This window comes from Danio rerio, chromosome 25, assembly GCF_052040795.2.
Source record: "Danio rerio strain M-AB ecotype USA chromosome 25, GRCz13ab, whole genome shotgun sequence".
Taxonomy (NCBI): Eukaryota; Metazoa; Chordata; class Actinopteri; order Cypriniformes; family Danionidae; genus Danio; species Danio rerio.
The window spans coordinates 18,452,207-18,468,168 of record NC_141045.1 but is presented as its reverse complement, the minus strand read 5'-3'; the positions used below and the strand labels follow the sequence as shown (position 1 = coordinate 18,468,168).

The 15,962-nt window shown below is 30.0% G+C and overlaps 1 protein-coding gene across 2 annotated transcripts in view; it reads left to right on the top strand.

Annotated features, from left to right (window-relative positions):
* Window positions 1-1,483: 1,483 nt before the first annotated feature.
* Window positions 1,484-15,962, top strand: part of ccnd2a (cyclin D2, a) — a 265,046-nt gene continuing 250,567 nt past the window's right edge. For both annotated transcript variants that reach the window (XM_087311228.1, XM_087311227.1), the window contains exon 1: window positions 1,484-1,581. The gene's annotated coding sequence lies outside the window, so the exon portion shown is untranslated. The remainder of the gene's footprint in view (window positions 1,582-15,962) is intronic.

Genomic DNA, 15,962 nt, shown 5'->3' with positions numbered 1-15,962 from the left:
TTTATACATTTTTTCATTATACAGTGCCCAATATATATGAATTTATATATATATATGAATATAAATTTCTCATTTAAATGAATATTTCTGTAGGAAGCTTTGCTGTAGGGTGTCGGTGGCAGAGTGGGTAGCACAATCGCCTCACAGCAAGGGTCAGTCGACATTTCTCTGGTTTTCCCCAAAGGCATGCAGTAAAGCTAAATTGGCTGTAGTGTTTGCAGGAGTGTTTAGCAGTGTTGGGTTGTGGCTGGTAGGGCATCCCATGTGCTGGATAAGTTGGTGGTTCATTTCGCTGTGGTGACCCCAGATTAATTAAGGGATTAAGCCGAAAAGAAAATGAATGAACAAGCTTGAACTATTATATTTGTGCTTTATTATTTTAGTCAGCAGTAAAGCCATATCTGGAGTTAATGTCACAAAATAACTCATGATGATGGTAACTTAACTTATGATAGTGGCCCAATTTAGGATAATGGCCCAAATGAATACACCCAAATTTATATGTGTAAAATAATAATAATACAAATAATTAATAATAACTATTTAACAAAAAAATTAAAACTGAAAAATTCAAGAGAAACACAAAAATGTATAAAATTTTGTTGAAATTATGTAATGTCATTTTTTTCAATATTTTGCATGATTTAAATGTACTTTCTATTGATAATAATTTCTATGATCTATATCTTAAATAATTTCTATGATCTAAATCTTTCTATTGCTAAAACTGTTTGTGAATATTGACTAAAATATAATTTTAATAAATAAATCTGTTTAATAAATCAGTTTCGTTCAACTGCACCAATATATATTATATTCACTGAGAAATGGGGTGATGGGGTGGTGCAGTGAGTAGCATGATCGCCTCACAGCAAGAAGTTTGCTGGTTCGAGCCCCGGTTGGGTCAGTTGGCATTTCTGTGTGGAGTCTGCATGTGTTCGCGTGGGTTTCCCCCACAGTGGTATAGGTGAAGTAAATAAACTGAATTGGCCGTTGTGAATGTGTGTGCATGCAAGAGTGTATGGGTGTTTCCCAGTGTTGGGTTGCAGCTGGAAGTAAAAACATGTGCTGGATTTGTTGGCGATTCATTCCGCTGTGGCGAACCCTGATTGATAAAGCGACTAAGCTAAAAAGAAAATGTATGAACTGAGAAATGGATAAAAAACATTCATTTTCAAAATATAATGCACTTAAATATGTTGAGCACTGTGTATAAGAGAACTTTGAGTAAATCTGAAATTTTGAGAAGGTAATGGCACCACCTTGTGCCAAATTCGATTATAACAAATGATTAAACAGCTCAACTATATTCTTAACCAAATAAACACTCACTTAAAGCGCGACGCGACAAACTCGAACCGCCGCGTTTGAACAAACAAACCTGCGACGCGTTGAAATGAAGCGTCGCCTCGTTTCGCGTCGCGTCTGTTGGGCTTTAATCATCGGGGCGTCGCCTTGGCAAGAACGGACCAATCGCGACTCCGCTCAAGACTTTGTAAACAACAGAGTCGCACGCTGGATGAAAACTTTACTACGAGAAGATGTCGCGTGACCAATGCAAGCAGTAAATCACTTCTTTCGGTAAGTGGCGTGTGTTTTAAATACTCACAGGCTTGTGTGAGCTTAAAATGCTGGTCCTGTCGATGAAACGTGCACTTTTTTTCTCATCTCTGAAAGTACGAGCGTAACTGCGATGTTGGCAGACATCCGGGACAGTCTGTGAAAAATGAACGCTGCTGGGTTTGTTTGTCAAAGTCTTTCTTTGTTGTGACATAACAAGCAGATTTAGGCATAACAAAGGGGAAAGGGTTTGTATGGTGGTCGTTTTTGTTGATGTTTGTTTAGAGAAAGAATGAAGCGTAATGAGATCCTTATCGTAAGTGATACACTGTTGCGCAATTGAGCCCCAGGGAGCATCGCTGGGCGGACTTGGGCTTCTTTATTATTTTTTCTCCGTGTATTATTTAATATAGGGAAGTTCACGGGGTCAAACATGCTTTGTTCATATTTAATGTCTCTTATAGGTGTATTTATGTGTTTTGGAAGAGGTTGGAGAAAAAGTGGAAGATATTGTCAGTTGTGTGTACATTTGAGGGTTATTGTGATTTTATGGGTGCATGACGCGATGTTTGTTTTGTGCGGAACGGAAGTACCCTAAAACGCATTGAAAAGTGTGTTTTAAATACACCGTTGTAATGTGACATGAAGTCAATATTGATAAAATAAGAAAAAGAATTGAAATAAATAGTTATTAAAATATATATTTTTAAACAATTTATAAGTTTATTTAATAATTAACCATTTATAATTTATTTAAACTTATTTGGATTTTTTTGTATTAAAATAGGGAAAAAGCTTTCTTTTTAAAAAATATTTGTACCTTTAAAAAACTTTGTAAACGAAAGTCAATGTGATGGCCAGCATGTAAGAGGAGGGAAAAAAATAATAAACATATTTATAAGTCGGACATCATATTTATTTACTTTACCGAATTATTAAAAAATATAAAAATATTAGTTTTAAATAGTCATAAGACCTAACATAAATTCAAGTCAATGTGACATTACCATTATGCAGGAACAATTTTTGTTGCATAACATATAACATTATTTAGAAAAAGCACATTGTGTTACATTACATTCATTAATTCTGAAAAATGAAGCAATGGCATTCACAAAATGATTGTTTCTTTTGCTTTTTTTTAAGCAAACAAACTTACACGATTATTACTGCTAAGTTACAAGATGATAGACTTCATAACTAAGAACTTATTCTATTATCATAAAATAAAAAAAAATAGTTAAATAATAATTGATTTATGTGACTTTTTGTTTTTTACTACCTTTCGGTAAGAGACCCAATAAGGGCAGATTCCCTGAACTGTGAATGGCATCCAAAGCAGGCCAGAGTGAATACCTTGGATTTAATTAAAACATTTCTGAATCTTTTGCTGAATAATTCAACCAACATGGAGTGTTTCTTTAGACTGTGTAACAGTGTGCTCAGTGAGTCATTGCTGCCTTTCTCACAACAACAACAACAACAACAACAACAACAACAACATCAACAACAATAAATGTTTCTGAACACTATTAGGGTTCAACACTCTTAAAAAATGAAGGTTTGTTATAAGCATCAGTGGTTCCATTTATTAATAACACCTTTTATTTTCACAAAAGTTTTTTAGTAGAAAAAGGTGCGTCAGAATTAGAAAAGTATGAAAAAAATGGTTTTTAAAATACCTTTTCACTAAAAGCTTTAGTACTTTGTTTCTCGCAGATGTGTGAACTAAGTTTCTGTTTACTGTTGTTTCCATATGACTAAGTATTTCCAACTGAAACCTAATAAATCAAGTTGGGGCAGCGTTTTTTTTCGCTCCTCCTCATCTTTCACTTGCAGTAAACTAATGTATGGGCATGGCTATGCGTATAGCACCCAAGCCGTCAAACTAATGTCATCAGAGAACGACTGCCAATCCAGAGTGGAAGCAAATGGTTAGATTGTGATTAAAGATTACCAAAGCAAAGTTGTTTTTTCAGTGGATTAACTGTTCACCTTAATATTAACAATGTGCTCTAGCAAAATAAATATTATAAATAACTTTGTGTTAATTAATATATGGAGCGCTTCTCCTCTGCTGCTTTCCCTAATGTAATCGAAATGAGATGAACAAATGAGGAAATGCTTCAGCAGTTTTAGTTTTTGGCAGATGCTCGTTCAAGACACTGAAACACAGGATGTGGTACAGGCTCCGCGCAGCTCATGTATGCTCATCCAGAGACTCCTGTCTCCTGAGGAAGAGGACTGGGTGAAATATAATACACAATGCCCTCCAATAAAATTGGCACCCTTGATATATATGAGAACAGAAGACCTGACATTTTTGTTGCTGTTTAACATTATTAATAATAACAAAAACTTCTATTCCAACTATGAACATAAAACCACAAATCCAGTGATCAAAATACAAAAGCTTACTCTAACTAACTCTCAGGGCTATTAATATCGAAGTTGATATTCAGCTTCACCATGTTGGTGTTTAATAATATCGAATTTTTACAAGGTGGTTTGTTTGCACGACACTCAACCCCTAACCTGGAGAACAAGGGCATACACACGTACACTAAGGACAATTTTAGCTTACCCAATTCACCTATAGCGCACTCAGAGGAAACCCACACAAACACGGGGAGAACATGCAAACTCCACACAGAAATGCCAACTAACTCAGCTGGGGCTCGAACCAGCCACCTTCTTGCTGTGAGGTGACAACAATACCCACTGTGCAACCGTGTCACCCATTAAAGCACAAATATCTTTGTTGAATAGACTTTTATTTATTAATGACTAAATTTTAGAGTTTATTAATTATTAAAACCCCCAGTTGTTCCCAGTGATGAAAGATTTTGTTAATACACCTGCTCTGTCACCTATATATCAATGGTTTGTTGAAATTCTTGATTGTGATTGGCTGGTGGCTGTGCATTAGTTTCATTGAAAGCACAGATAGTTCCAGTCAGTTTTGATCACAAGTCGAAATAAATGATCTTCCCCCAAACGTTTGTAGTTAACATAGCATGTGCTGCACAGGAAACCCATGAGGATTGTTAATTATCAAAAAATTCAAAAATACTCATCCATTATGCCACAAAATTTTAAGACTTTTTTTTTTTTTAAATATAGAATATAGTTAAAGTCAAAGCAGAAGTTTATGTATTAAGGATGGCGCATTTAGTCTCTGAGCTTCAGGCAGTCAGCGGCGGCTCAGTGAACTTATTGTTTACTGATTGTTAAAATCCCCAGTGATGACATTTCAGGGTTACCAGGAATTATAGAGAAAATATATACAGAAAAATAAAAGTGGGTATTTGGTAAAAAGATATTCCTTTATGTTGTCCATTTGTCAAGATGTTATAACAGCATACCACAGTTTTAGATGATTTATACTAACCTCTATTTAAAGGGTTTTATCTAAACATCAAACTTGTCATGTGGTGTGACTGTCCGAGCTATGTGTGACCAACTAATATTACTAATATGACAATGTATCTCAGAAAAGTTTTAATAATTGATAGATTCACAGTTTAAGTAGCAGAATTTTTACTGGACACAGAAAGTGCATGATTTTAAAGCAAGCTAATTACATTTTGTCCATAAAATGGGCATCATATGGTGTGACACTACAATCTGTATTTTGAGTACGTAATCATTTTTAAATCATAATGATGAAGAGGTCCACACACAGTGTCATCTATGGAGTCTTTAGAAGTTCAAGAGGAGAACTTTTAATTAAATAGCTCTGTATCTAATATGCTCACTAGTGGTGTCATGTGGTGTGTCATGATTTACATAAATGTCATAAATAGAATGGATCTGCACAAAAAAAAACTTTAAACATTATTGTATCATAGTAAAGTTAGCTACTATACCATAAGAGTTGATGCAACAAATTGGTGAATAAATCCCATTTTCAATGCAAAATCTAAAAGACCACGCATATTTTGGGAAATTTAAGGGACTGCTCAATATTTTTTATGCCAAAAAAAAATAATAATAATAATATTACTAAAATATGTATAAGCATAAATAAAATTTGCACATGTTGTTTTAAAGTTACTTGCATATAACATCACTGTATTTTATATATACATATACATATTATTATTATTATTATGTAAATTACTGTAAAGCATTGTCAGTGTATTGGTGATTTGTATCGAGGATGTTAAAGCACTCTTCTTTGTTTAAAATCTAATTGGCTGATCTCTCTGTGTGGCCGTTATGGTTGATTTATCTCCTGCGCACACTGTCACCTGCTGTGGTTTCGAAGAGACTTTCCTTCTGAGAAATGACAATGTTTACTTTCAGTTATTTGCAAGTTTCGGATTGGAAAAACAACTGCGGGGGAGATGTATTGGAAAAAGTAAAAAATAAATAAATTAAGTAAATAAATTAAATTAAGTAAATAAATTAATTTTTTTTTATTTAAAATGTATTTAAACTTAATGACTTAAAATGATTTAAAGTCTAATCAAATATGTCAAAATATAACATTATCGATTACATATTTACAAATGTTTTTGATTTATTGTTAAATAATTTTTTTTGTTTTAATTGTCTGAATTCTCTATCTATCTATCTATCTATCTATCTATCTATCTATCTATCTATCTATCTATCTATCTATCTATCTATCTATCTATCTATCTATCTATCTATCTATCTATCTATCTATCTATCTATCTATCTATCTATCTATCTATCTATCTATCTATCTATCTATCTATCTATCTGAAATCATATTAAATTAAATTAGTACCATTTATATTATAAATGATAGTCTTTTGTTAATATGATCAGTAACACTGTTCTATATTGATCTAGATTGTAACACTTTTTCAGCAAGGTTTCATTAATGAATGTTAATGTATTTACTAACATGAACAAATGCTATATATAGTTACAAAATAATAATAATAATTAATGTTTTAATAGGGTTATTAATACATATTACTTAAAGCCATCAGTTATGCATTTATAAAGGTTAGTAACTATATTAAGACCCACAATAAGTATTTATAAGGCATAGGGCTCTAATCAAAAATATAAAACCATTATTTATTTGACAGAACAAAAAGTTTTAACGTTTCAGACTGTATCTTTCTAAATACAATTATGACTGACTAATTGCTACTTATAAATTATGTATAATAGGGCTGAAAAATATATCGTTTGAGCATCAATATTGCAATGTGTGCATCCGCAATAGTCACATCGCAAGAATAGGTTATTTATTTTAAAAAAGGATTGAGATTATTGTTAAATATAATTTTTATATGTATTTATTTATACAATGATAACCATGCTATTTTGCATTTGATTTGTAACATTTAATTGTTCAATTTCCATATTTCAGTATTGTTAGACTGCACAGAAAACCATAAAGCACTGCTTATTTTATTATATTTATTATATTTAATTTATTATCTTTTATTGAACTTTTATTTTTGTTCCAATGTTTTTATTTATGTTCAAATTTATATATATAATATATATATAATCTTGATAACCCCAGTAGATCTAATTAGTGAAGTCTCTCCATAAAAGCTGTTCAAATCATCTGGTGAATTTATATTCATATTGCAATATATATTGTGGCAAAAAATATTACAATGTTAGATTTTTCCAATATCCTGCCCAGCCCTAAATTATTAACATGTATATTGAAAAATGAAATGCATCCCTAATAAGGATTAATAACACTATTATTAATGTAGCTATAACTGTCATTATAATACAGTATAAGATATGTTGCGTATTTATAGATACATATAGATAATTGTTATAATTGTTATAATTGATTATAAAGTTAGTAATAATTCATTATAAACATGAGCTTCATAGAAAGTGTTTCCAAAAACTAATAAGCATCCCACAGAGTCGGAGTGATTTGACACAGAATCCATTACCTGTTTGAAAGTAAGCCACCGTCTCCATCAGGAGAATCATGGCAGTAGTAATAAACACTCAACTCAGTGTGCACATCCTCACCCTCAGCCGAGCATCTCTTTGTTTGTTGTTGTGCTGTGAAGCGGAAGTGACGGCAGTGGTCTTGTGAGCAGCTGTTTGTAGCTCTGAGTGCAGACTGCGAAGAGCTGATCTGGGGCAGATTAACGTCATGCTTCCTGGCATCTCTGCGAATGGAAACAAAAAAGCTGTTTCTGAGACACAAACAAGAAATGCTGCCATCGCATCAGGCCTCTGTGTGCAAATGTCTGTGATAGTACATCTCAATCTGTTGAATATTTCGCAACCCTTAAAACTTATTTACAGCTCAAGACTTAATTACTAGCTCCTGTTCAATTTGAGTAATGTTTATTTTTTATTATATTATATTATATTATATTATATTATATTATATTATATTATATTATATTATATTATATTATATTATATTATTACCTTAACTGTTATTATTATTATTTTTCTGGAGTAAGCTCAGCTGGAATAAAAACACTATTTAAAAATATTATAATTGAAAATGCCTTAATTAAGTTTTGATTGTTAATATTGAACAAACCACTTTTGTCAAATGAGTTGCTTAGTTCAGTGGTACCCAAAGTGGGGGTCACAGGATAATGATTAGGGGTTGCTTGGTCATTTCCAAAGCTCAAATTAATTCAGAATTAGCATATTTTATTTATAACCCACAAATTTATAGTTACCTTAAAGAAACAACAACATACAAATAAAAAAATTTATCAGCCTTGCAATTTTTTTTCCTTTGGATTGCATCCTATGGGGTGTTCAGATTAACCATACAGCAAAAGTGTCAGCTGCAGCAGATTGATTTAATGGGGCCAGGTGGATTTGACAAAAAAGTCTGCGGGTTTATAGTACACAACACACTTTGTAGAAAGTCTGTAAATTAAACTGCACAACCCAAAAGAAAAAAAAAACTAATCAAAAGGATAAGAGTTGGCCACTATAAAACAAAAATGATTGGTTTTATTTTATTTAATATTTTTACATTTATGAGGAAAAAGTGTCATTATGGATGTGACATCTCTCTGTTATGTAGTGACAGATGTGAAAAAGGCACTTATGTGACTTTGGTTTAGTTTGAAAACATTGACAGATGCATTTTTGAGTATTTCTAAAGTAAAAAGACTTAAATACTAAAATACTAAAACACTCGCTTACCCAAAAAACCCAGAAACAGTTTTCGTATTTTAGTGCAAATATATATTTTTCCATGACAAGGTTGACATTTGCATGGAATTGCTCATATGGTTATTAGACTGTTGCATTTTTGTGCTGTCAATATGCTCATTTCTATATAAGCCTATAGTTGTGTGTGCAGCGTTTGTATATTTTTAGCTACTCTCGAGAAAAGTTCAGTACTTGGGAAATATTTGAAAAAGAATACAATTTTCACAGGAAGGCTAATAATTGTATCTTCAACTGCAAGTCCTTTTTTCCATACACCTGTCAATTTTGAGATTTGGGTCTTTTTAACTCTCCATATATAGTGTTTTTCAGTCTTTCTCAAAATATACAGCAGTATATACAAATTTTTACAAATTTTTTTGTCTGGCTGATTTTATAATGATACAAAGAGAAATGTAGATACACAAAATCTCTTCTTTAAAAGTCAATAATTGTCCAAACAAGAAACAAAAAAAAAAAAACAAAAAAAATGTTTTACCTGACTTCATAATGTTCAGACTTTTTTTTTTTTACAAGAATTGTATGCAAATCAGTCCATATTTAATAACTCATTTGCTTTTTTAAATATAGAATAAAAAAATGTAATATCTCGACTGAGAAAATATGGTAAAACCATTATTTAACTATTAATAATAATAATAATAATAATAATAATAATAATAATAATAATAACAATAACAGCAACAACAACAATTATATTTTAACAAAACTAAAGATCTTTAGTTTTTATTTTTTTTATTGGGTTCAGGTCAGGTGATTGGCTAGGCCATTATAGAAACTTTATTTATTTATTTTTTGATAGCTGTTGAGAGCTTTCTTGGTGTTTTTTTTTTTTTTGGTAAAGATAAAAGTCTTTAAACTTTAAACTAAAATTTAAACTAAAACTAAAAATTAAACTAAATTTATAAAAAAATGTGAATACTCAAGTTCCAGTCTCAATTAAATAGTTAACTAAATATTATTTAAATACTATTTATAGTTTGAGTACTGCAGCTTAATCATATTTAATTAGTTGCGAAGTTTGTCTACATAGTTAATGATATAGATGCAGTTTAAATATTATTTTATTTTAATTAAAATATTTCAATTAAATAAATTTAATTCACAGAATATAATTATAAATATAATCATTTTAAAATGAAAAACCTGATTAAGTTATAATAATAATAATTATAAAAATAATTATAAATGCTTTACATACATGTAAGTTAATTAATTTAGGATTTTGCGTTTTATGCATTTTAGATTTTAAACATAAATAGAATTAAAAATGTAAGATTTGAAATAGATAATTACGATTATTATTAAGAATATTTAGATATTTTAAAAATATATTTAAAATGTTGTTACTTATATACTTATGTTACTATATATATATATATATATATATATATATATATATATATATATATATATATATATATATATATATATATATATATATATATATATAGTTTATGTGTTCATAGACTGGTTTTATTTTAATATTAAGTTAAACTAAATAGAAATTACCAAAATTAAGTTTTATAGCTTGTTTTATTGTTAGTAATTAATTAATTTTAGTTAACAACAACAACAACAATAATAATAAAAAACAAATAAAAATTGAAATCTGTAGACTCAAATTGATGAAGTGTGACAGCAAGAACATGCAAAAGTGTATTTTGAATGTTTGTTTTTACAATAGGCTGAAAAATTAACTTCGAATTCAAGCTTTATATATCAGATTCAAACTATTTTAAACTACTTTACACTTTCAGACTAGACTTCCTCAAGTTTGTCCTTGTTTATCCTGTTGTTATTTTTAAAATATCTCTCTTTATAATGCATTATCTAAAAATAATGTTAAGAATAAACATTGAGGTGAATCATCATAATAGCGAGAAGAGCATTAGTAATTTCCTTGGTCAGATGCTTAACAGTAAAAGCTCTGAGTTTGGTATGAGTTTTTCTTCATGGTTAATGGTTTGCATTATGAACGAGAAGATCGTGGTTCAAAACACACATTGGAATTTACATGGGACTTCATCTCTTCTAGTAAAGCCCCTGATCTAGTTTGACTTCCCATCTCTCAGTTTATGATGTAAAGAGGATTTAACATTGTGAAATCATGTTTACTCCGTATCTTACAGTTCGGCACATAATAATTTACTTTACACAAAGGGTTATGAAAATATGCTACATTTCTGTGGATATGCTGCCATCTAGTGGATAAAAGATTGTAGTCATATAGAATAAAAAAATGTAATATCTCGACTGAGAAAATATAGTAAAACCATTATTTAACTATTAATAAATATAATATAAATAATAATAATAATAATAATAATAATAATAATAATAACAGCAACAACAACAATTATATTTTAACAAAACTAAAGATCTTTATTTTTTATTTTTTTTATTGGGTTCAGGTCAGGTGATTGGCTAGGCCATTATAGAAACTTTATTTATTTATTTTTTGATAGCTGTTGAGAGCTTTCTTGGTGTTTTTTTTTTTTTTTTTGGTAAAGATAAAAGTCTTTAAACTTTAAACTAAAATTTAAACTAAAACTAAAAATTAAACTAAATTTATAAAAAAATGTGAATACTCAAGTTCCAGTCTCAATTAAATAGTTAACTAAATATTATTTAAATACTATTTATAGTTTGAGTACTGCAGCTTAATCATATTTAATTAGTTGCCAAGTTTGTCTACATAGTTAATGATATAGATGCAGTTTAAATATTATTTTATTTTAATTAAAATATTTCAATTAAATAAATTGAATTCACAGAATATAATTATAAATATAATCATTTTAAAATTAAAAACCTGATTAAGTTATAATAATAATAATTATAAAAATAATTATAAATGCTATACATACATGTAAGTTAATTAATTTAGGATTTTGCGTTTTATGCATTTTAGATTTTAAACATAAATATAATTAAAAATGTAAGATTTGAAACAGATAATTACGATTATTATTAAGAATATTTAGATATTTTAAAAAATATATTTAAAATTTTGTTACTTATATACTTATGTTACTATATATATATATATATATATATATATATATATATATATATATATATATATATATATATATATATATATATATATATATATATATAGTTTAGGTGTTCATAGACTGGTTTTATTTAATATTAAGTTAAACTAAATAGAAATGACCAAAATTAAGTTTTATAGCTTGTTTTATTGTTAGTAATCAATTAATTTTAGTTAACAACAACAACAACAATAATAATAAAAAACAAATAAAAATTGAAATCTGCAGATTCAAATTGATGAAGTGTGACCGCAAGAACATGCAAAAGTGTATTTTGAATGTTTCGTTTTTACAATAGGCTGAAAAATTAACTTCGAATTCAAGCTTTATATATCAGATTCAAACTATTTTAAACTACTTTACACTTTCAGACTAGACTTCCTCAAGTTTGTCCTTGTTTATCCTGTTGTTATTTTTAAAATATCTCTCTTTATAATGCATTATCTAAAAATAATGTTAAGAATAAACATTGAGGTGAATCATCATAATAGCGAGAAGAGCATTAGTAATTTCCTTGGTCAGATGCTTAACAGTAAAAGCTCTGAGTTTGGTATGAGTTTTTCTTCATGGTTAATGGTTTGCATTATGAACGTGAAGATCGTGGTTCAAATCACACATTGGAATTTACATGGGACTTCATCTCTTCTAGTAAAGCCCCTGATCTAGTTTGACTTCCCATCTCTCAGTTTATGATGTAAAGAGGACTTAACATTGTGAAATCATGTTTACTCCGTATCTTACAGTTCGGCACATAATAATTTACTTTACACAATGGAATATGAAAATATGCTACATTTCTGTGGAAATGCTGCCATCTAGTGGATAAAAGATTGTAGTCATAAACCTTTGAGTGATATTGGATATAAAATAAGGCTAAAATGAGCTCTGAACACGTCAATATTTTTTCCTGGTAAATATATTTTTAAATAAGCTGCTGACATGAAGTTGATCTAGATTTTGGTAAAAATGCAAACAATTCAAGTATACAAATAAATCAAAACCAAAAGATTATTCGTTTGTTATAATGAAATTACACAAGGAGAAGGTACTGAACTACTGAAATGTTCATTTATTAATTTTCCTTTGGCTTATTCCTTTTATTTATCAGGGGTCACAACAGCGGAATGAACCGTCAACTTATCCAGCATATGTTTTACACAGCGGATGCCCTTCCAGCTGCAACCCAGTACTGGGAAACATTCATACACACTTATTCACACACATACACTATGGTCAATTTAGTTTATTAAATTCACCTGTACTGCATGTCTTTAGACTGTGGAAACCCACGTGAACACAGGGAGAATATGTAAACTTTATACAGAAATGTCAACTGACCCAGCCGGGACTTGAACCACTGTGTCGCCTTGCTGAAATGTATTTACTATATAATATAAAGGTTTTTTTTGCTAATGACAGCTTCAAAATGCCTCTTGTATTGCAAAACAATTGCTTGCATTATACTCTGGTGTGATTTTCCTGCCCTAAAATAGTCTTAAAAATCTTGATGGTTATTTGGGTAGCTAAATTCTGATCTTTAGTTCTTATTCTCAATTGGGTTCAGGTCGTGTTATTGTCTAGGCCATCATAGCAGCTTTATTTTCTTTTTCTGAAAGCATTTGGGAGTTTCCTTGCTTGGTTTTTCTTAGTTAAAGATCTTATTAATTTACATTAGGATAAATTGAAATCTGAAATACTCGAGCTCCATTCTCGCTTATAATAGTTAACCAAATACTATTTAAATATTGTTTATTGTTTGAGTACTGCAGCTTAATTATATTTAATTAGTTGCCAAGTTTGTCTTTATAGTTAATAATATAGATGCAGTTTATATAATTTTTTACTTTTTATTAAAATACTTTAGTATATTATAATTCATTTATCTATTTTATTATAAATATATAAATATTTAAGTAGGAATAATAACGTGATAATCATAAGTTAATGTATAACATTAATGTTATTTATTTATGATAAGTACATTAATACATGATTAATACAGTTATACATTAATTTTTATCTCATATTTTTTTATTGGGTTTAGGTCAGGTGATTGGCTAGGCCATTATAGCAGCTTTATTTTCTTTTTCTGAATGCTCGTGAGAGCTGCCTAGATGTTTAAGTTAAAGATCTTAGTAAATCACTTTAAGCTACATTAACATGTGTAATACTCCAGCTCCATTCTAACTTATTTTAGTTAAGTAATTGCTATTTGAATACTGTTTATTGTTTAATTGTTGAGTACTGCAGCTTAATCGCATTTAATTGGTCCCCACGTTTGTCTATATAGTTAATAATGTAGATGCAGTTTATATATTACTTTTTTATTATTTAAATATTTCAGTATATCATCATTCATCAATTATATAATTATAAATATATTAATATTTAAGTTAAAAACGTGATAAATAATTATTAATGTTACACATTAATTTATGATTTTTGCATACAATTTTTATTTTAAAAAGTAAATAGAATAAAAATGTATGTAAATTTCTAAACAAATAATTTTATGAATTTAATTATTTTGATATTTAAACAAAACTGCAGACTTAGTTTTAATAACTTATAGTTTATTATGTATAATATGCATAATATAAAGATAAACTAACAAACAAATCACCAAATTTAAGTTTTTATTGCTTATATAACATGCTTTATTGCAAGTAATCAAATAACTTAACAAAATACTCTTGAACTTCAGTATCTAAAGTGTTCCAATAGGTGGCAGCAAATACCCACTACACTAATAGTCTGTTTCTTTGAAAGAGGGATTTTCCCCCAGTATGCTGAACTTTAGTACTTGATACCCTCTGCTTCCTTTGCCAGAATGTATAAGGCACTGTCATATTTTTTCTTCTCTGCCACGTTAACACGAAACAGCCAGGATATTACCTGCAGAGCCGTTTGTGGTTCAGACCAGAACTGAAAAATAATGAATAAAGAGTAATTATTGAAACGCAGGACCTCAAAGTTTACTGTACTCACGCATATTTGGGAAAGAAACGAGATCCTGGCGTCTCCCTCACGCTCAGTCTGGACGATTGAGAGACAGTAGATGTAATATATGTGAGATATGAAAGGCTTGTGACTGGAAATGAAAAGATGTAGATGTGAATGAGAGGCTATGTGAAAACGGCCAGTCAGCAGAAAACGCTGCTGTAGACCTTTTCAACTTCCTGCACTTATTTAGCAGCCGGTAAAATCAACATCTTAATCAGGTCTGCCGACTGAAGCCTCGCTTTGATTTGAACAAATAAACGAAGTGGAGTCGCTGCGTTCACACACAGGAGTGACTGTCGACAGGACGAGCGTATTGTAATTGATTTCTGTGGGATTTCTCTCTCGCTTTAACTCTCCTCGTGTTTGTGCTTAAATGGATAGTTCACCCCAAAAATTAACAATATTAGGACACATTTATATTTTACTAAAAAGTGAAAATTGATTGTTTTTGCGTTATTTCGAGCAAATTCGTTCTTCCGCTTTAAAAAAGATATTTTGAAGCTACGTCACGGCCATGAGATCCATCTCTAAATTCCAGCTTGGAGACTGAATTTCTGTACTGGCGAGTACAACATGGCGTCTTTTGAGCTTTCAGTATTAATTCATGAGAAAGACTTGGTTTGAACCAATCAGCACGCTCAATTGTGAATGAGGTGCAACTTAATTAATATGCATGATATAGCTTCGAAGACTGTTCGGCAGAGAGAGACGCCATGTTGTGTTGCAAACCGTAATTAAAACAAGTGGAAGAAGAAGAATTTTTCAGAGACATGGGGCGTCAGTGTTGCATTTATAAATGTGCCGCAACAAAGGTTTTGATTCCATTTCCCCACAATGAGAGCACAGCTAGACTCACACGTGGATTACAGTGGTCTGCTAACAAGCGACAAAAATATGTTTGTAAGGAAATGATTTTACCCGAGAGCTTTTTGAATATGGAAATGGTGAATTCTCCTTTACTCCGTTTTAAAAAAGATGCAGCTCCAGTTTGTGTTGATTGCCCTGTCTCTACAAATTTGGTAAGTGTGCAATCAATGTGCTTTGTTTATGTTTATTCAGATGGCAAAGTTAGTTAGTGTCGTCAGCTGTACTCTTACAGTTTTTAAAGATATACCTAAGTCAAAATGATTTAGCTACTGAGTTTACAGTACGTTAATATCACTAGAATAT